Below are 21,188 nucleotides of genomic sequence, written 5' to 3' on the forward strand. Positions count from 1 at the left end.
CAATGGCCTGACCCTGGAAGGAGGATTATATGATGGGAAACAAGAAAGTCAGAGGGAGAGGTGTATGGATGGACACATATGTAGATTTTCATAGCACTCGTTTATTCCCATCAGGAGGATCCACTATGAAAGGGTCAATGAACATAGACAAAATGACTTAGATAATGTTTGCCAGGCTTTGTTGTCAAACACCCTGGCACAGTGAACACCTGAATGAAGTGGCCATGACAGCAAAGTTAGAAGCCAATATGGATCCTACAGCATTGGCTCACTTACCAAGAATCATTTAGCTACTGCTACTTCTATTACAAACATCCAACTTAACAACAGAAACCAACGCTTGCTCACTAGCCCCCAATACAAGAGTTCAGCTGGCTACTTGGTGACAGGTTAATTACATTGGCCCCTTCCTTTTCAAGGGACTGCATTTTGTCCTCAAAGGGATAACCTACTCTGGGACTGGTGTTTCCTACCTTGAGCTGTCTCTTCCTAGGTTCTCTGCTTTCTCCTCAGGCAATACCCCTGGGCCTAGCCTCTAGAGCTAGGAGCAGAGAGGGACAACAGCCCACCTCTGCCATCCCCTTTTGAGAGCTGAGTACTCAGTGGAGAAGGGTGTCCAGTAGCTTCAAGTCTTTTCAGCTGCCCTATTCTGACATAGAACCACTGTCTTTCAGTAGTGCCAAGTACAATGAGTCCCCCATATTTTCAACAGCATTGTGCTTAAAGAAAAAATCTCCACCTTGCAAGTGGTGTGTGGGTGCAGGAAGGGAGCCTCTACTTTAGGGGCTGTACACACCAGGAACTTAGCCCCAGCAACAAGTATCTGAGGGCAGAATGAGAAATACTGACATCCTGCCCCTTCCGGGAAAACAGTCCTCCGACTGGGAGCTGGGAGCGAGGGAGCCTGTGTTGTCTGCACCACTGTGGAGCTTAATTTCCATCTTACTAAAATGGGATGGTTGAGGGAGAGAGAGAATATCTATTCAAATACCAGACTCGTGGTTCCTACAGAATGACAGATTTTCTTGAATACATGTTTCTTTATTTGATATATATCTTTAGGACCATTTCCAGAGACACTAAATGTTGTGAGTTTTTAAAATAGTTTTCAGTTGTGCGTTTTTTAAAAAAACAATTTTTACCAGTTTTGCTGGAGAGCAGGTCAGCAGAGCTCCTTGTGTTCTCATACTAGAAACCTCTCCTTGCTTTTTTTGTTTTAGCCTAACAAACATTTTTTTTGTTTGTTTTTGTTTTTGAGGCAGAGTCTTACTCTGCTGCCTGGGCTAGAGTGCCGTGGCATCAGCCTAGCTCACAGCAACCTCAAACTCCTGGGCTCAAGCAATCCTCCTGACTCAGCCTCCCGAGTAGCTGGGACTACAGGCGTGCGCCACCATGCCCAGCTAATTTTTTTTCTATATATTTTTAGTTGGCCAATTAATTTCTTTCTATTTTTAGTAGAGACAGCATCTCACGATTGCTCAGGCTGGTTTCGAACTCCTGACCTTGAGCAATCCACCCGCCTCGGCCTCCCAGAGTGCTAGGATTACAGGCATGAGCCACCGCACCTGGCCTAACAAACTTTTAATTAATTAATTTTTTAACGATTTTAGGTTTAATGTAAAGTGGCAACGGTAGTATAGAGTTCCCATATAACCTCCACCTAGCTTCACCTCATGTTAATTAACCTTGTAAATCTATGGCATATTTGTCAAAGCTAAGAAATTAAAATTGCTAAAATACTATTGACTAAACTACACACTGGATTTCACAGTTTTTTTCCCCCTACTAACGTCCTCTGTTGCAGGATCTAATTCAGGACACCATATTTAATTAATCATCCTAGCTCTTTAGTCGTCTCCCATCTGTAACAGTTGCTCTATTCTTGTTTTGTTTTTTTCATCATCCAGACACTTCTGGAGTATTCATCATGCAATATCTCTTAATTTGCATTTGTCTGATATTTTTTCATGATTATACTAGAATTGTGGGTTTAGGGGAAGAACATCAGAGTGGAAAAGTGTCCTTCTTGTATCATAGTGGTACTTGATGTCAACATCACTTATCACTAATGATGCTAACATTGATCATTTGGTTAGGGTGTTGTCTGGCAGGTTTCTCCCATCAAGTTACTGTTTTTCCTCTTTCTTTATGTAGTCACTAAGTCTAGCTAACTCGAGGGGAAAGGAATTAAGCTCCACCATCTGAAGTGGGATTAACTAGACAACCAGGGATGCAATTCTTCTTTAGGAAGATTGGCTTCTTCTGCCTATATACTTATTTATGGAAGGTCCTATTGATTACTGGTTTTAATTTTTGAAAAATCAAATGAATTGCTTCTTATAAGAACAATGTGTGTTTGAAAATTTCCATTTTATACATGCAGTGGCATTAGAAGGAGAGGTGAAACCTTGTATAATGTAGGTAGTGATTGTCTGTGACAGAGCAGGAAGGTCAAATGCCTCCAGGGACTGGAGATAATGAACATGAGTGAAGCCCAAAAGGTGTACAAAAAGACAGACTGATGGACATTAGGGAATTGGGAAGCACTCATCCCAAATGCCTCCAGGGACTGGAGATAATGAACATGAGTGAAGCCCAAAAGGTGTACAAAAAGACAGACTGATGGACATTAGGGAATTGGGAAGCACTCATCCTGTCTGAGGCCTACACAGCTAATGGCCTACCCAGGAACCATTTTCTGTGTCTTTCTTGCTCCTGGAACAACTGCCTCTTTCCCCTTATAGAGGTTAAAAAGGCCAGACATCTTGGTGAGGACACTATCACAGTCTTGCACAAAGTGACTAGACAGAACATCTGCTATAGAGTTTCTGGAAAAAGTTTCCTTCAAGACAAAAAGTCCCCCAGCACAATGCAAATTACTCTTAGCCTTCCTTCCTGACTTTAGAGATATTTGAACAATGATGTGAAGTCTAGAGCTTTTCCTGCCATCTTGTGACCAGAAAATTAAAGCCAATGCTCTGAAGATAGTGCAGCAGAAGATTAGAAAATGCCAGGATCCTTCATGACATCTTAAGGCATTGAACAAATTGGAAATTTCAGATTTCTATTTCTGTAGGATAATTCAACAAAAATACTTGGTGTTTAAGTGACTTGTAATGAAGCCCCTCTGACATGCTTTACGGTAGGGATTTCCAAAATTTCTAAAATATCTACATAGCTTTCCTTGCCTGCACTGATGCTGGACACTCTGGCCCTCCATGACACAGAATATAAAAATCTTAACTATAATGTCTGTTCTACGTTCTAACCCCAAATCATTTACTTTTGCCTTAAGAGTCATCCACAGGTGAAAAGGAGAATTATGTCTCTAATTTGAGCAAAGTAATATTGCCAATGATCAATTAACAGTGTTCCTCTAATGCTAATTAAGCCACATTTCTCTACAATTCTTCTCTATAGGAATCTTCTAGGAAATTAACTCCATCTCCATTCCTTGACTCAAGGTCTTGTCATGCTTTTCTCCACTTCAAAATTTAATCTCTGGAGTACATGGTCTGCATACCCTATTTCCATTTTCATAACCACACGTAATGACATGTATCCTCACCTCATTGAAAGCTGGACTTTATTCTCACCTTCATAGTCATGGGAAAAAGAAGAAAGAAGTCACTGAAAAGGAATATTAAGACTATGCATAGGCGGGGTGTGGTGGCTCACGCCTGTAATCCTAGCACTCTGGGAGACCAAGGTGGGAGGATCCCTCAAGGTCAGGAGTTCAAAACCTACCTGAGCAAGAGCGAGACCCCATCTCTACTAAAAATAGAAAGAAATCAATTGGCCAACTAAAAATATATACAAAAAATTAGCCAGGCATGGTGGCACAAGCCTGTAGTCCCAGCTACTCGGGAGGCTGAGGCAGAAGGATTGCTTGAGCCCAGGAGTTTGAGGCTGCTGTGAGCTAGGCTGATACCACGGCACTCACTCTAGCCTGGGCAACAAAGTGAGACTCAGTCTCAAAAAAAGAAAAAAAAAAAAAGACTTTGCATAATATAAATATTTATGATATTAGTTCTTGTCCTTTTGGCTGAGATCAAGTGTAGTATAATTCCCCATAGCTTGGAATTCCTCACATAACTTTCTTGGTTTCTCGTCTGCAGTTAATGTTGGGTTGGTCCAGGATTCACCTTTTCCCCCCTTCATTTATCCATCTTTGCTCATTCTTTTCATGGTCTCACCCAATATCGTGACTTGAAGTAAAGTGTTAAGCTAACAGCTCCCAAATTTACACATCCAGGTGGTAACCTTCTGCCAATGTTCAATCACAGGTTGTGTTACCTATGTGACACGGACACTTTGTGGTCTTATGGGCACTTCAAACTGACCATGGTCGAAACTGGAGTCCTGAGCTTCCTTCTAAGCCACCGCTTACTTGCTGCCTCCTCCCCTCAGGGGTTGGCAAATCTACTCTTCGCATCCAGTAGGCCCACTAAATTTCTCAAAAGTCCCTAAATCCTGTGGAGGGCGTGCTGGGCCAAAGGCAACCCAGCCCAAGAAAGGCCAGTCGGTCCAATCGCAATGTTTCCGGTGACATCCGGGATACTTTCTTCAGTGATTATTTTAACTGCTCATTTATCTGTTTTCCCTATAAGAGAATCTGGAAATGAGGCGATGTAAACGGGAAGTCTCGGGCCCAGTCCACCCCCACACTAAGCGCCTTTGCACTTGGCCTGACCCAGGGTGACTGTCCCCGCTTTCTGTGCCTCGAACTTCCTGAGCATATAAAGCAGGGTTTGGTTCGTCCGACCTCTGCCCTCTGAAAAAAGGCGGCCCTAAGGCGACTCTTGGTTCTCGTACGCACTTACCTGAAGGAAAACAGGCTTAGAAACTTCCCTAAACCTGGCCCCGTGTGGGGGGAAAAACTGCAGTACCCAGAAGGCATTGCCCCGTGCGCCTGCCGCGAGCTCTGGGCCAATCACGGCCCAGGACAGGGGCGCTTCCTGCGGCCCATGGCCGTTGAGGCGGGACTTCCTGTTGTCTAGCTGTGACGTCATCTCCCCACGCCGCCTCTGTTCAGCGAGGCTGTTGGTCCTGGAGGGTGGCCGGGTTTTACCGGGCCCGAGCAGGGAAGGCAGTGAGGAGGCTCCCTGCCCCCTCCGCGTGTGGACTAGCCTGACACGGCCGTTCTTCGCTAACAGGGTGACCCGTGGGCGCCCGTCGGGGCCTCGACCTCTGCACCCGCCCTCCATCTTCACAGCTCTGACGCGGCGTCCTGGGCTTTGTGTGCATTTTACTCGGGGAAAACTGAGGCTCGGAGTGCGAAAGTCAGCCGAGGTCATCTCCGCAAGACAGAGAAGGGCCGGGGTCGGCCGAGCCCGCGGGATCCCCGGGCCCCGCTCTGTCCACAAGGCCCCAGGATGGCAGCGGGGTGGACGGACCCGGCGCAGGTGAGCGGACGAGGGTTTTGGCCTTGGTGCAGCTCTGCTGGTTTGGAGAGGCCTCCTGGGCCGGGTGGGAACCGAGAAAGCCACTGGGTGTCTCTTTGTTGTGGTTTGTTTATGAGAAGTGGTCGTGGCTTGTCACTTATATTGTCCGCAGTGCTCCAACAACGTCGGGCTTCTGACAGGTGCTCGGTGTGTGGTTCAAGGATGAATGATGTTTCTGAGGGGTCTCATCACGTTTAGCATCAGTCCGACCTCACGTGTTGCCTGCAGGTCCCTACCCCATCCACCCTGTCTGACCTCTTCTGACCTTGTCCTTCGGTTTCTCCCTGGTCCGTTGCGCTATAGACACCATCCTGACCATGCAGCGTTCTCTTGCACTTCCCAGCCTTTGCCTTGCACTTCCCTTTGCCTGGGACACCGCCCCTGTAACTAACTGAGGGCCTCCGTCTCCCATCTTTCGGGCCTCTGCTCAGATGGCACCTATTAGGAGAGGCCTGTTTTAGCAGTTCATGTGAAAGTGATCTTTTCTACGATTCCGCAGAGTCTGGCTTTTTTGTGCAGGTGATCTGGCAATATTAAAGAAGCCTGCTGTATTGAGTTGTTCCAGGATGTTGTAGGAGCAAAGACAAAAAAATTACAGAGGACCGTAGAAGCTGACCTTCACCGAGTCCTTGCTGTGGGCTGATAGGCAGGCATTATGTATCACCTCATTTAATCCTCAACTCCTTTGACTTAGGTTCTTTTGTCATTATTGTTTTACACAAGAGGCTCACTGAGGTTCAATTAATTGCCCTAGATCACTGCAGCTCTTAAGTATCGGAAACTGGCAACTTGTATGTCAGACATCACAGCCTGTGTTTTTACTTTCCACAGTGGATACAGAGTCCTGGGAGTGACAACTAAAGATACATTTGCAAAGTGAGCAGGCCTCCTTACAGCTGACTTGTCCGTGGAGGGTGAATTTTGTGGTCTTTTGTTGGATATTTTTTCCTGCTCTGCCAGGACAAACATCATGGCCAGTCAAGGGTTTATGTTCTCATTGTTGCAGCCTTATATGTCCTTTCTGACTCCTCCTCCCGCTCTTGAAGTGTCTTGGCCTCAGGCGTACATGCTGGTAGGATTCAAGTAGGGTAAAGAAGCAATGGCTTGGCCAGGTGTGGTGGGTCACGCCTGTAATCCTAGCACTCTGGGAGGCCGAGGCGGGTGGATTGCTAAGGTCAGGAGTTCAAAGCCGGCCTGAGTGAGACCCCGTCTCTACTAAAAATAGAAAGAAATTAACTGACCAACTAAAAATATATGTACAAAAAATTAGCCGGGCATGGTGGTGCATGCCTGTAGTCCCAGCTACTTGGGAGGCTGAGGCAGGAGGATCACATGAGCCCAGGAGTTTGAGGTTGCTGTGAGCTAGGCTGACACCAGGGCACTCACTCTAGCCTGGGCAACAAAGTGAGACTCTGTCTCAAAAAAAAAAAAAGAAGCAATAGCTTATTGTGTATTCTCCCTGGGATGTATGAGGCCCAGAAGGCGTGTCCATGACAATGGAAGCAGGTTCGGGTCCTGTCACTTCTGAGGCAGGTGCTACCACCTCAGGTAAGTCTTCTATGAGATGGGTGATGATGACTATGATTCTCTGCCTATGTCCATGAAAGTGTTTTCAGGGTAGCTAAGCCAGATGTTAGTTCATGCATCTTTAGTTCCAGCTACTCTGGGGACTGAAGTGGGAGGATTGTGAATTCAAACCCAGCCTGTGCAAAATAGCAAGACCCCATCTCCAAAAAAGAAAGAAAGAAGAAAACAACAAAGTGCTGAAAATGTTTCCATGGTGGCTGAAATGGAGTTATAGATTTAAAGTGTTTCACATCCTCATTAAATCTGGATCATCTTTGCTAATGAAGGAACATCAGGTTACATGATTAGAACATAGACCAAAGGGACTTGGTTTCAAATTGTGCTTCTGCTGATAACACATGTGACTTTGGGTGAACTGGTTCAACTCCTGGGCCTCAGGTCTCTGAGTGTAACATGGAGATGATGATGATGTTGACCTCAGGGTCTGCAGCCCTTTGTCCCAGTGTTTCCTTTACAAACATTTTCTTTTAAGACTTTTGACTATTCTTGATGATGGATAACAGGTTTATATTGATCTGGAAATTGAAGCTCACAAAAATGGAGTCAGGGCCCCAAGGTCAAGTAGCAGGCATGTGTTGATTTTAGGATTTTGCTTTTTTTGTTGTTGTTTTTTGAGACAGCATTTCACTCTTTTGCCTACACTGGAGTGCAGTGTTGTCATCATAGCTCAGTGTAACCTCAAACTCCTGGGCTCAAGCAATCCTTCCGCCTCAGCCTTCCAAGTAGTTGGGACTACAGGCTTAACACCACGTACAGCTAATTTTTCTATTTTTGTAGAGATGCGGTCTTGCTCTTGCCCAGACTGGTCTCAAACTCTGGACCTCAAGTGATCCTCTCACCCTGGCCTCCCAGAGTGCTAGGATTACAGGCGTGAGCCACTATCCCTAGCTAGGATGTTGCTTTTAAATCTCAGGAGTATGGCTCTAGAGCTGTAGACTTTTCATTCACTCTTCTGTGGCCTGTAAAGCCCTCAGCATGAGTCAGGCACACAGTAAGGACTGGGAATACTCTAGTGCTATTTTTATCATTACTGGTATTATTGTTATTTTTATTCCCCCATTTCTCCAATATCTCAGAGTACTTATTACCTGTGCCTCAGAGTCCACTCAGGATGGTCCTAACCTTGTTTCAGTCCCCGATGCCTTCCTGCATGGAAGTCTTCTCTCTCTACACTGTAGTAATCCATCCAAGGAAGTATCTGCCTTCCCTTGAGCCTTGCCTATCGCTTAGCCCTCTGGAGGGGCTTAGTGATTTGGCCCTTGGTTCTCTGTGCATCTTTTACAATACTGGCATGACAGGTTCTAATCCTATTTCACAGTCCCAAGGCAAACACTGCTACCTCTGTTTGACTTTGCAGGTGTCCATGACCTTTGAGGATGTGGCTGTGATGTTTGCCCAGGAGGAGTGGGGGCAGCTGGACTTGACCCAGAGGACCTTGTACCAGGAGGTGATGCTGGAGACCTGAGGGCTTCTGGTCTCTCTGGGTAAGGCCTGTCTTCTCCCCTATGTGAGGCTCCTTCATTCCAGCCTTTGGCTGCAGGCCTGACTGATTGAAAAGGCCTTGGGAGCCCACTCTCCTGCTCCCCACAGCTTTGCTTATTTTCTGGACTCAGCTCTTCCTACCTGATCTCCTTGTGTCTCAGTCAGGCAGGGTTGTCCAAGAAACAGTTTGCCTTTGGTTATGGCCAAAGGAGAGGGATGTGTTGAAAGGAAATGGGGGTGTTTTGTAAAACCCAAAGGCAGAATTTCCATCTGGGTGCCTTGAGGAACTAGTATTGCATTTGGGAGGAAGCTTGATTGTCGCTTCCTGGCTCTTGTGTCTCTTGTCCTGCCTTCTCTCTGTGGGTCTGCTCTTGTCACTGTCTTTTCATAGTGGCTTTTTCTGGCTCAGCTATTTTGTAGAAGGAAGTAGTCATCCATTCTTTGCCCTCTGAGGTGCACATATTCCTTGTCACACTACTTTCTGCACTTTTACATTACTTCCATGTTGACATTCTTCTCTTTTAATTCTCCCAGCATCCCTGTCCTTGGCAAGTAAGGAAAATAGGGCAATTGCAGTGAGTCCCTCATAAAGCTTAGTTCATTCAGTTTAAAAATACACCTTTGTTGTGAGATGCTATCCTTTCCTTTTTGGTAGGTAAAGTTCTTTCTTTTGTGAAATACTGATTTTGAAGTTTGTGCAAATGTCTGTATGTGGCCAAATTACTGTGTCGAAATTCCCTCCCAATTTTTAATTTTTTATTCATGTAATGTTGACATCTGCAGTCCCCAAGTCTGCCCTTCACTCTGACCCCTGTTCCCTGAGGATGTTTTTTTTTGAGACATAGTCTCACTCTGTTGCCCAGGCTAGAGTGTTGTGGCAGTCACCCTAGCTCACAGCAACCTCAAACTCCTCGGCTCAAGCAATCCTTCTGCCTCAGCCTACCTAGTAGCTGGGACTACAGGCGCACGCCACCATGCCCGTCTTAATTTTTTTCTATATATTTTTAGTTGACCAAATTAATTTCTTTTCTATTTTTAGTAGAGATGGTCCCTGAGGATTTAATCATCCCACTTATGGCTCGCTCTCCTCTCCACAGCCTACATGGTCCAAGGCTGCTGGCCCCACACAGGGGTGTTCACTGTTTCATCCTTAGTGTAGCACTTCGGAGACCAGGGTCTGGTACCCAGTTCTCCTATGTATGAGCTATGTGTTTCTGGGCAAGTTAGTGAACCCTTCTATGCTTCAATTTTCTTATTGGTAAAATGGGGCAATCTCGTGTCTATTTCCTAGGGCTATTTGGGGGTAAATGATTCAGAGCAGTGCCAGGTGATACCTGGCTGAGTGCAGGTTAATAAGCATCAGCCCTGCTGCTGGTGTCACTGTTGTTACTGGTATCTTCGTGATTGTGGGCATGATTATCATCATCATGGCTGGATTTGGCATTTTGGGGGACAACGTTGTGTAACTTTGCAGTTAAATTGGGCAAATGCTAGAGATGAACAGACTCAGGTTTCCATCTTGGCTCAGCCATTTGTTCTCCATTTTCCTGGTTTTGGAAAATTACTTTATCTGCCTGAGCCTCAGTTTTTTTCATGTATAAAATGGTGCTGATTATAGTACATTCCTCATGTATTAAATAGATGCTGTGAGGAAGTTTTAAAAAATAAACTTATGTGCAGGGCCCACAGGAATCACACTTGGCTTAGGAACTAAGAAAGACTTAGAACAGTGAAAACACTTACCTTCTTCCTGAATGAGAAGACTCAATATTTTAAATATTTTATTTCTTTTTAAAATTAATGCCTGAATTCAGTGTTTACAAAACGCAATGCATTTAAGTCGTGTGTCATATTCCCTAGGTTATGGTAACATTTGAAGCTATTCTCATCTAAGTAAACAAAAGCCTCAACTACAACCTGGAAACCAACTGTGAAAAAGCCATCATTGGGCCCCAAAGACAGGGTGGCCAGGCGCGGTGGCTCGTCCCTGTAATCCTACCACTCTGGGAAGCCAAGGTGGGCAGATTGCTCGAGGTCACGAGTTCGAAACCAGCCTGAGCAAGAGTGATACCCCGTCTCTACTATAAATAGAAAGAAATTAATTGGCCAACTAATACATATAGAAAAAATTAGCCGGGCATGGTGGCACATGCCTGTAGTCCCAGCTACTCAGGAGGCTGAGGCAGGAGAATTGCTTGAGCCCAGGAGTTTGAGGTTGCTGTGAGCTAGGCTGACGCCACAGCACTCACTCTAGCCTGGGCAACAAAGTGAGACTCTGTCTCAAAAAAAAACCCACAAAAAACACTGTTCGGACATCTTTCCTGAAGGGATTTGATAGGGTTAAGGTTAGGGAAGTCATAGGACCTTAACCTGTGAATCAGCAACACCTGGGAATGCCTCGTTGCAACTGCAGACCAACTGAAACAAAATCTGAGTGTGAGGCCTGGACATCAGATTTTAATCATTCCCCAGGTGACTACATCCCCCATGGCAGGTAGAAAAGCCTTGGTCTGCTTCATCTTGCAAATGGCATCCCTGATCACCAGGAGACTGAGGCTGACAGGTGACTTAAACCAGCCACTCTGTGGAGAGACAAAGCCTTTATTCCAGGAACGGCTGAATGAGGGTTTCTGCCACTTGTGTTGACATGCAGCATCCTGGGACTTCAGTGAGGGAACCTGCCTAGACACCTGGACCAGGGAAGCAAAGAAACAGACATCTGGGTTGGCACCCACCAACCCGGGAGCCAGCCTCACCAATGAGCATAATGAGATAATATATTTCCTTCAGGGTGAAGACTATTTCAGCTGGTCTCTCACATGCAGCCAAACACTTATCAACATATAAGGATGTAGAAGACTGCAGAGAAGTTAATGGCACAACCACTAGGACCTACAGACTCATCTGGCACATCCTGAACCACAGTATAGGACTCATTAGTTATCCCTTAGCAAATGTTCTCATTTGTCACTCATTTCTGCTTTGTGCCTGGTAGTAAGCTCAAAGACAGGGCAGTGAAAATGTGACTTTCCTTTTGCTTTGTTGGGATCATGTCCATACCACCTCAGAGCTTTTGCACGTGCTAGCCTGTACACATGGAATGATGTTTGCTCCTCTACTTTGTTCCTTCTTGCTAACTCACTCTTTGGGCCTCAGCTCAAATGTCACTCCCAAAGAAGACTTTGCTGGGGTTGGCTCTGGAGACCAGGTGCTTAATCGACCTGCTACCCTGCCATAGAATTTTTACTCCTAATAAGTCAGAATGCTTGAACTTCAGCATGCTTGCTTCAGAATGCTTGAACTTCAGCATGCTTGCTTCAGCAGTGCTTGAACTTCAGCATGCTTGCTTTAGAATGCTTGAACTTCAGCATGCTTGCTTCAGCAGTGCTTGAACTTCAGCATGCTTGCTTCAGAATGCTTGAACTTCAGCATGCTTGCTTCAGCAGTGCTTGAACTTCAGCATGCTTGCTTCAGAATGCTTGAACTTCAGCATGCTTGCTTCAGAATGCTTGAACTTCAGCATGCTTGCTTCAGAATGCTTGAACTTCAGCGTGCTTGCTTCAGCAATGCTTGAACTTCAGCATGCTTGCTTCAGCAATGCTTGCTTCAGCTTCCCCATGCTGAAGTGCCAGACTAGATTGAGAGGTTTCTTTCTTCCAACCAAACACCCTGTGTCCTCTTTTGTTCTCCATGCACAGGTTGTTCTTTGTCTAAACCAGAGCCGATCTACCAGTTGGAGCCCAACCAGGACTTCTGGGCGGTGGAGGAAGATCTCTTCCAAAACTCCTGTCCAGGTAGGAGCCAGCAGCTGGGAAGGTTGGGGTGATGCCAGATGGAAAGGTGAACACTGCCTCTGAAGTTTGTGGGAATCTTCTTGTTGTGGCCTCTCTGGGGGTCTGGGGTCCATGGAGCCATTTAACCTGTGGTCTCTGTGCCCTCCACCCTGCTCAGCCCCCTCACACTCTTCACTGCTCGTGGGGAGGTGTGGAGTACATTGCATACGTTCAGGCTCTTGGCCCTAACTGCTTGGGCTTTAAAACTAGCTTTGACATGAAACAGCCATGTGATCCCAGGGAAGCTGCATGATCTTGTGCCTTTGCAGTAAGTTTGGCTACATTAAATCTAGCTGCTCTAACAGGTATACTCCAAGATGTTGGTGGCTCACAATATGAAAATAATTTTTCTCACACCAGGGGCCTGTGGGTCATTGAGGAGCTCTGTACCACACAGTTATTCACAGAGCGAGGTGCCTTCTGTCGTCAGCGTGAGGTATTAAGGCTTCCCTGGCATCCTCCAGCTGGTAGCAGGGAAATGAGAAGAGAAGGGAAGGTGGTACACCCACTTCCACACACATTACTTCCCCTCACATTCCAGTGACAAGACTTTTGGTCACACTTAGGTGCATGAGACTGGAAATGTGGGTGCCCAAGGAGAAGACCAAATGGTGAACATGTGAATAGATGGCGAACATCTACTTAGTCCACTACACTCAGTCTGTTCCTAAAGAATTGTAGCAGTAATAGTTTATGTATCATTTGGTGGTTTGAAGATGCAATAGATTATACATGAAACTGTTCTTAACCCATTGTGAATGGCTCAGTAAAAGTGATCTATTAGCATTGTTCATGCCATGTTATTAGCCGTAATGATGATCACGTATCTGGTATTTCCTCTGAACTGTGAGGAACAAGGCCTAAGTACACTTCACCCTGTTCAACATGGGTTTGTATTGCACAGGTTTACTTACAAGTGTATTTTTTTCAATAAATATATTGGAAAATTTTTGGAGATTTACAACAATTTGAAAAACTTGCAGACCTGTGTAGCCTAGAAATACTGAAAAATTAAGAAAAAGGTATGTCCTTAATGTATAGACTACATGTAGATACTAGTTTATTTTATCACTTACTACCATAAAATATATAAAAAGTATTATAAAAAGTTAAAATTTAACAAAACTTAATTACACAAATACAATTTGTACATGATTACTTTTGCAGTTGAGAGAAATGCAAACATAAAGATGCTGTGTTAGATCATAGCTGCGTAAAATTATCTGTAGTACATATTGTATTACTGTAATAATTAGCATTGAACTTAGGATGCAGCACAAACTTTTCTGATTGTACTGTGCTTGAGAATCTGGCTCTTTGGATTCTCTTTCCTTATTGTCCCTAGACTTTACGGTTCTTTTCTTATTCTGATCTTTAATTTAATGTTGGCTTTATTAGGAATCTCACAGCCCATCATTATTACTTTGAAATACTCTCTAAGGTTAATTCACATGTTCTTACATCTCACATTTGTGGACTTTCAAGTTTGTTGCCAGATGTGTATTCTTTGACTAACCTATAATAAATAGCTATTATGTATTGATTTTTTTACTTGGTGCTTGGCTCCATGCTGAACATGCATGCAAAGTGTTTCGCTTAATCTTCACTGTAGTCTTATATGACAGGCACTATGTTTAGACTTGTTTTTTGGAGATTAAATGGAGGCTTATGGCATCTGAGTGGCTTGCTAAGTGCCACAAAAAGAGCTAATATTGAATTCTGCTGGGACTACAATTTTTGTTGTCTTAAACCATTGTACTCAAGTGGCATCTAACTTTTTATTAGTGGACCTCAGGTGTACAGACTTTGATTAATTGTAAACCTTGGTTCATGATGCACTCTCATTGAATCATGAATGGCTCTGATTAATATATTTGTTAAATTATTTTCTCATTTCTTAACACCATCACGCAACCCAAGAAGAGAACATTACCCATACCCTACTGTCTTAGTTGGGTTTGGTTGCTATAGCAACAGTAATATAACCCAGATGACTTAACAACAAATATTTATTTCTTACAGTTCTGGAGACTGGGAAGTCTAAGATAAAGGTACTAGCAGATCTGGTGTCTATTGAGGTCTGCTTCTTGTTTGTAGATGGCTATTTTTTGGTTGTATCCTAACATGAATATCACTGATACGGCCTGTTGGGATTATATTTGAATTTATATATATAAATTTTTTTTTTTTTGAGACAGAGTCTTGCTTTGTTGCCCAAGCTAGTGTGAGTACCGTGGGGTCAGCCTAGCTCACAGAAACCTCAAACTCCTGGGCTCAAGCAATCCTACTGCTTCTGCCTCCCAAATAGCTGGGACTAGAGGCATGCACCACCATGCCCGGCTAATTTTTTCTATATAAGTTGGCCAATTCATTTCTTTCTATTTATAGTAGAGACGGGGTCTCGCTCTTGCTCAGGCTGGTTTTGAACTCCTGACCTCGAGCAGTCTGCCTGCCTTGGCCTCCCAGAGTGCTAGGATTATAGGCGTGAGCCACTGCGCCTAGCCTGAATTTATATATTGATTTGTGTAGAGTTGATGATTTAATATTAAGTCTATATAGATCTTCTTGTAGTTTAAAGTTTTATAATTTTCCCCATCAAACTGGATCTTTTCCCAGTCTTTCTCAGGTTACTGTTTCTCGAGGTTGTACTGAATTTATAGATTGGTTTTGGGAGAATTGATGAGTTTATATTATTAATTTCTTCATTCATGTACATCTTTATTGTCTTTAAATTTTATAGTTTTCTTCTTTAAGATCTGATCTGTATTGTTAGCCACTTCACTTATCTGTTCCTATGACACAGTGGACTCAACATGTCTATTCAGATCCTGTTAACCTTGTGTCTTAGGAACCCTGTCTTGGGAGTAACTGTGGCCATTGCCAGTTGTCCCCAAGGCAGAATCTTGGGCATCACCTTCCTCTCTGTCCTCACATGTCTCTGTATCCTCACCAACCACCTGTCATGGGGCTGCATCCTCTTGCTGCAGTTCCCTGCCTTTTTATGTCCGATTCCTAAGGCTGAAGGGTCCTTTCCATCTTCTCTATATGGCAACTGCACCTCTCCCTTAGGACTCAGCTCATGAGGCACCACCTCTGGGAAGCCTCCCTGGCCTCTTCATGTCTCCCATCTAGGTTGCATTGGGTCCCCCTTCCCGGGCCGCTGTAGCACCTTGACATGTTCTTGCTTTGGGTAAATTCACCACACACAGCATTATCTTTACTCTGTCCACCCAGCCCAGTCTTGACTGTGAGCAGGGCTCTCTATTCCAGACACTCTGCCCCTACTCCCAGCCTCTTCCTCTGAGTTCAAGCACCAAAGAGAAAGAAATTGCAAACTTGGATTTCAAATCATCGCTATTTTCATCTTCCTGTTCTCACTGAAATGGGGATTTTGTTTTTTCCATGTGGTCATGCCTAATAAGCCCTTTTGTCTATTGTATTCCCTTCAGGTGACAGCATACAACCCAAAACAACAGTTAACCCTTCCTCACCTGGCCTTGCCTGAGGAAGTCTCACTCGAGGAGCAACTGACACAGGGATCCTCAGGGGACTCCCAACTAGAGCAAGCCAAGGATCAGGATGGGCCATCAGAGATGCAGGAAGGCCACTGGAGACCAGGGATGGACCCGTAGAAGGAAATGCTGCCTTGGAAAATGAGCCCTGAACATGATGGTTTGGGGACAGATGATGGTTTGTGTTCAATAGTTGTACAGGAACAAGTCTCTCCAGAAGATGGTCTCTATGAATGTGACTCATTTGGAACAGTTATGGATCCCTTGATTCATAAAGGAAAAAATTCCTATAAAAGCAAGGAATGTGGGAACCTATTTAAAAAGGATTGCCTCCTTGTTCAACATGTGCAGATTCACAATCAAGTGAAGCCCTATGAATGCACAGAGTGTGGGAAAACCTTTAGCAAGAGCATACATCTCCTTCAGCACCACATCATCCACACAGGGGAGAAGCCTTACAAGTGCAAGGAGTGTGGGAAGGCCTTTAAACGCAGGTCACACCTCACACGGCAGATTCACACTGGAGAGAAGCCTTATAAATGCAGTGATTGTGGAAAGGCTTACACCCACTGCTCCACTTTTGTCTTGCATAACAGGAGCCACACTGGAGAAAAACCTTTTCTGTGTAAAGAGTATGGCAAAGCCTTTCGAGATAGGTCAGGTTTCATTCGACACTATCATCCATACAGGAGAGAAGCCCTATGAGGACATTGAGTGTAGGAAAGTCTTCAACCGCTGGTCATACCTCACATGGCACCAGCAGATTCACACTGGAGTAAGACCCTTTCAGTGCAATGAGTGTGGTAAAGCCTTTTGTGAGAGTGCAGAGCTCATTCAACACTACATCATCCACACTAGGGAGAAGCCCTATAAGTGCATGGAGTGTGCAAAGGCCTTCAACCACAGATCACACCTCAAGCAGCACCAGCTGATTCACACTGGAGAGAAGCCTTATGTGTGCAGTGAATGTGGAAAGGCCTTCACCCACTACTTTTGTTTTGCATAAAAGGACCCACACTGGAGAAAAACCCTATGAATGCAAAGAACATGGAAAAGGCTTTAGCAATAGGGCAGACCTCATTCAACACTACAGCATCCACTGTTAGGGACCGACCTTCCACAGCCCCACCGGACAGAAAAGCAGAGACATCGAGAATGCAATCACACAAGAGGAGGTTTATTTTCTGGCTAGCCAGGGTCCAAGCCCCAGAGCACCAACACAGTGGCCACTCTTGCAGGCAAGGACCCCGACTGGAACAACGGCACGCCTTTTATCCCCATGGTGCACAAGCTACGCACAGGTTGACTACGCATGGATCATGTGTTGACCTTTAAAATGATTGGTTGCCCACTATTGCCTTTTGAAATAATTGGCGGGTTGGTTGCCCTCTATTGCCTGGTGGGCCAGTCGCCCGTGCTTTAATGACCTCATCTCATAATCCCCCCTGCAGCAGTGTAGCAAGCAAGCAATGACCAGAAGCAAAGGTTTGCAATTAGCTCATTGCCCCACCCAAGTAAATTCCCGACAATTGGAAAAACTCTCCCCTTCCTCTGTCCTATAAATTCCTCTGCCCTTCTGCTCTACACCACATGGGAGAGAAGCCCTATGAGTGCATGGAGTCTGGGAAGGCCTTCAGCCGCAGCTCAAACTTCATGAGGCACCGGCAGACTCACTGGAGAGAAGGCATATGAATGCATGCAGTGTGGGAAGGCCTTTTGCCGGAGTGCAAACCTAATTCAACATTCCATTATTCACACTGGAGAGAAACCCCGTGAGGGCAGTAAATGTGGAAAGGCCTTTAATCGCAGCTCATCACTCACTCAGCATCAAGGAATTTATACTGGGAGAAACCCTACCATTGTGACAGATGTGAGAAAACCTTTTACTTACTTTACTTTAACTGAAGTGTCGACTTCAGTTAAAATCCAAGAACTCATACTAAGGAAAGATTTTTTGAATGTGACCACTGAAGAAAATCTGTGGTGACAGGAAGCATCTGGCCATTCATGCCAAAGAGAAACTCCATAAGCACTATTTCTATGGAAAAATGTGTTGTAGATCCTCCCTCATTTGCCATCTAAAGAATCATGTTAGAAATTGACCCAGCCTAGAGTCTTTTTGTGTGTCTGAGAATTCATCCATGAGAGAGATCCACTAGTTATTGTGCACGTAGGAAAACATTTAGCCACATCTTTCTTCTTAATTTACAGTGAAATGTTATCTCAGGTATTTTTTTAAAAAGAAGAAAGAGACATAAAGAAATGGGAGCATAGCTTCTTTTAGACTTCCCTGACATGCTTATTGCAATTTGTCATTTCTTCCTTACTTTATTTGGGGCAAGGGACATACTGTTTCAGAAACAAAAGGCCCTCTTTTCCTTTATTTTTCCCTGTGTATACATTTACTGTTAGTATCAGTACAATTAGACAAATGAACTTATGCTTGAAAACATTTTGTGGAAGCCTACTTTTTCCCATAACATTGTCTCTACCCTTGGGGAGCAGGAGCATACGACTTTATGAGCAACATGGAGGCTTCAGTTGTGAAATAATTTTATATTTAAGGAGATAGGATGTACATATGAATGGGCACTTTTTGCTACACACTTAAGACTCTTTAATTTTCTTAAAAGAACGAACCATTTCTTCATGTGTTTTTTGTTTTGTTTTGAGACAGAGTCTCGCTTTGTTGCCCAGGCTAGAGTGAGTGCTGTGGCGTCAGCCTAGCTCACAGCAACTTCCAACTCCTGGGCTCAAGCAATCCTGCTGCCTCAGCCTCCCGAGTAGCTGAGACTAGAGGCATGTACCACCATGCCCAGCTAATTTTTTCTTTTTTTTTTTTTTTTTTTTTTTTTTTGAGACAGAGTCTCACTTTGTTGCCTAGGCTAGAGTGAGTGCCATGGCGTCAACCTAGCTCACAGCAACCTCAGACTCCTGGGCTCAAGCGATCCTTCTGTCTCAGCCTCCCAAGTAGCTGGGACTACAGGCATGCGCCACCATGCCCGGCTAATTTTTTCTATATATATTAGTTGGCCAATTAGTTTCTTTCTATTTATAGTAGAGACGGGGTCTCGCTCTTGCTCAGGCTGGTTTTGAACTCCCGACCTCGAGCAATCCGCCCGCCTCGGCCTCCCAGAGAGCTAGGATTACAGGCGTGAGCCACCGCGCCCGGCCCTAATTTTTTCTATATATATTAGTTGGCCAATTAATTTCTTTCTATTTATAGTAGAGATGGGGTCTCGCTCTTGCTCAGGCTGGTTTCGAACTCCTGACCTCGAGCAATCCACCCACCTAAGCCTCCCAGAGTGCTAGGATTACAGGCATGAGCCACCACACCCGGCCTCTTCATGTTTCTTTAACAACCCAATACATTTCTTTATTGATCTCTAGTTACTTGTTTATTTCTTTTTCATTTTTGTATGGGATGGAGATGATAGTGTAACTGTACATAATATAACCCAGGGAAGCTCTAGTTCTCTCCCATTTCTCAACTTCTGTACCTCTCCTTAGGGAGAATTCTCCAAGTCCACCTCAACAATTTTCTTGAGGTCAAATTAGAGCCAAAACAAAACACATAGCTAAGGTAAGATTTTATGATAAACTTCAACAGACACATAGAAGGAATCTCATATTTCATCTTTTAAAAGATTGTGAGAAGATTAACTGTTACTAGAATTTTAACAGGTGAACCTGTGTGTGTATAGGTAGGCATGTGTGAGTTTCACAATTGTTACCATAGACTTAGTCCCAATTATAATGACTAATGCATTTAGTCTGAATATTTTGGAATTCCACCTTTGGTAGTCTTTTTTGAGCCTAGTTTTTCAGCTACATGTGATAGTGTTATCATACATTAAAAATTATACAGAAATATAAAAATAATTGTGTTTTGCAAATAGCTTCTCTCAGTTTTTGTCTTGCCTTTTTATTTTCTTAGCAGTGTCTTCTGAAGATTAGATGTTTTTAATTTTGATGTAAACCAAAATATTTTGTCTTTCATGTGTTCCTTGGTGACCTATCCAAGACTTTGATTTCCCCAAAATTGCAAAGCTTTGACTTATGTTTTCTTCTAGGAATTTTATATTTCTAATAGTCTAAGACCCATTTTGAGTTCATGTTTATATATGGTCTGAGGTAAGGGTTTCATATTAAAATTAAACATACTTTTATTTATTTATTTTGAGACAGTCTCACTGTGTTGCCCTGGTTAGAGTGCCGTGGTGTCAGACTAGCTCATGGCAACCTCACACTCCTGGGCTCAAGCGATCTTTCTGCCTCAGCCTCCCAAGTAGCTTGGGCTACAGGCATGTACCACAATGCCCCTCCCCCCCCCCCAAATTTTTTTTTCTATGTATTTTTAGTTGGCCAGTTAATTTGTTTCTATTTATACTAGAGACGGAGTCTCGCTCTTGCTCAGGCTGATTTTGAACTCCTGACCTTGAGCTATCCACCCGCCTCAGCCTCCCAGAGTGCTAGGATTATAGGTGCGAGCCACCGCGCCCGGCCATACTTATGTTTTATAAACAAACAAGTCACTTTGGGAGCATATACCTTAGGAATGAGGGCTTTCTTATACCAAAATACATGTACACAAAGATTTATAGCAATTTTATAATAACCAAGAACTGTAAATAATTTAAATGACAGTCATCTATAAGATGTTTAAACAGTGAAACAGTCATTAAGTGGAAGAAAACACAGCAATTAAACTGCAACTGCTGCTTTCATACTACAAGGTGGATGATTTTCCCAGAATAAATGCTTGAATTGAGGCCTGCACAAGCCCCAACCTGTTTGGGATTGCTGTCTGCCTCATAGACCAAAGTTGTCTTCCTTTGAAAAAGCCTTCTAGGTAGTTGGCTTTGGCTATTTCCAGGAATAGAAGGTCAGGGATTGAAGCCTCATGTTTCTGAAGTTTCAGTTGAGTTAGAGAAGTTTATGATTGTATCCAGAAAACCCACAGTGGGTGTAGTTACCTCCAGAACTTCTTACTGTTAACTCAGCCTGGGTTTCATGGCAGTCATGGAAATGGATTCATTAAAAATAATTAAAAAAAAAAAATACAGCCCCCGCCCAAAGAAACAAAAAAACAAACTTCAGTGTCAGTGAAGTGTTGGACACCAAGCAGTAAATACTGGAAAACTCCACTGATAAGTTCATAACCAGACATATCACATACAAGGTGATAAATGACATTTGTATTAACTGAGGGAAGGCAAATTTGTGCCTCAGAAACTATTGGGGATATCTTTACTTCATGGGAACGTTTACATGGGACACAAGTGTACACAGTTTTCAAGCCATCTACCCATGAGCGAGATACACTCATT

At 44.0% G+C, this 21,188-nt stretch overlaps 1 pseudogene; it reads left to right on the plus strand.

Annotated features, from left to right (window-relative positions):
• Positions 1-5,030: 5,030 nt before the first annotated feature.
• LOC109729911 (uncharacterized) lies at positions 5,031-19,754 on the plus strand (annotated as a pseudogene).
• Positions 19,755-21,188: the final 1,434 nt, after the last annotated feature.

This window comes from Microcebus murinus, chromosome 16 (assembly GCF_040939455.1).
Source record: "Microcebus murinus isolate Inina chromosome 16, M.murinus_Inina_mat1.0, whole genome shotgun sequence".
Classification (NCBI taxonomy): domain Eukaryota; kingdom Metazoa; phylum Chordata; class Mammalia; order Primates; family Cheirogaleidae; genus Microcebus; species Microcebus murinus.